This window comes from Pseudophryne corroboree, chromosome 5 (assembly GCF_028390025.1).
Source record: "Pseudophryne corroboree isolate aPseCor3 chromosome 5, aPseCor3.hap2, whole genome shotgun sequence".
Taxonomy (NCBI): Eukaryota; Metazoa; Chordata; class Amphibia; order Anura; family Myobatrachidae; genus Pseudophryne; species Pseudophryne corroboree.
This window is the reverse complement of record NC_086448.1, coordinates 144,330,317-144,332,200: the sequence shown is the minus strand read 5'-3', so window position 1 is coordinate 144,332,200 and position 1,884 is coordinate 144,330,317.

Sequence of the window (1,884 nt, the reverse complement as noted above, 5' to 3'; positions counted from 1 at the left end):
AAAAGATGGTAGGATAGCTCCAAAAATCCCTCAGTATCCTCTGAAGCCAGAGGTGGAATTAGGAGTGTACCCAGTCATAGAGCGCTTGCTACAACAGGGCATCCTAGTCAGGACGTCCAGCACTGCCAATAGTCCCATCTTCCCTGGGAAAAAGAGTGGGGGGAGGGGTTACAGGCTATTGCAGGATCAAAGGGGGATAAACAAAATAGTTGAGAGCCAATTCCCCGTAGTGCCAAATCCAGCTGTCATCCTCATGCAAATTCCCCCTACTGCGAAATGTTTCACTGTCATTGACCTCTGTTCTGCTTTCTTTTCTGTCCCTCTGCACCCTGACAGCCAATACCTGTTTGCATTCACATACAGGGGAGTACAGTACACCTGGACTCGCCTACCCCAAGGTTTCATTGACAGCCCAAGTATTTTCTCACAGGCTTTGCATGACTGTTTACAATCCTTTCAACCTGAGAGCGGATCAGTATTAATACAGTATGTAGATGACTTGCTGCTGTGTTCTGATTCACTCGAATCATCCTTGAAAGACACGAAACAGCTTCTGTTTCACCTTTCTAATACGGGACACAAGGTTTCAAAGGTTGCAGCTGTGCCAGACCAGGGTAAAATATTTGGGACATTGCTTGACTCAAGGACTTAGACACCTCACCGCTGATAGAATACAGGCGATTCGCGACATGACTCTGCCACAAACCCAGCAACAGATTCGCACCTTCCTTGGAATGTGTGGGTACTGCCGAAACTGGATCCCAGGGTTCTCCATACTAGCTTTACCTTTGCAAGAGATGGTCTCTTCGAACAAACCGGATCGGGTCTCGCACACAAATGAGTCCGAACTGGCATTTGAGAGACTCAAGCAGTGCCTATCACAGGCACCTGCATTGGGCATGCCAGATTATGGGAAACCCTTTGAATTGTACGGTACGGAAAGTGCTGGGTGTGCGGCAGGTGTCCTAACCCAGAGACATGGTGATGCCAGCAGGCCGGTAGCTTACTACAGTGCACAGTTGGACACCGTAGCACTGTCTCTCCCCACAAGCTTGCGAAGTGTTGCAGCGATAGCTTTGCTAGTAAGTAAAAGCGAAAACGTAGTGTTAGGACACAACCTGACCATTCATATACCTCATGCAGTATCAGCCTTACTGAACTCCGCCCAAAACAGACATGTCTCATCGGCACGGTTTACAAGGTGGGAATTAGCACTGATGCCCCTGTAAACATCACCATTAAGAGATGCAGTGCACTAAACCCTGCAACTTACTTACCAAGTGTGCCTGGACAAGCACAAAGGGTGGAGGATGAGAATGATGGTGAAGGAGGATTTAGTGCAGACACTGATACGCATGATTGTATGGAATACCTGAACCAGACGTTCACTGCAAGACCTGACATTTGTGACAACCCACTGGAAGGCATAGATTTTACTTTTTACACTGACGGTAGTTGCCACAGACAGACAGACTCGGGAGACTTGTGTACTGGATACGCAGTCGTAGATGACAGAGGTATCATAGAAGCTGAGCCCTTGGGACCACCGCACTCAGCACAAGTTTCTGAGCTGGTTGCCCTAACCAGAGCGTGTGAATTGGCCAAGGGTAAGTCAGCCAATATATATACAGATTCTAGGTATGCCTTTGGAGTAGTGCATGATTTCGGGGCCCTATGGCGCCTCAGAAATTTCATGACGGCAGCTGGCACACCTGTAGCGCATGCATCCCACATAAAAAGGCTTCTAACAGTGATACAAGAACCAGACAGAGTGGCTGTTATCAAGTGCAAAGCCCACACTTACAGTCAAGATCCAGTGTCACTTGGTAACAGCCGAGCAGACGAAGCTGCTAAATCAGCAGCCAGCACCCCCATACAAGCAGA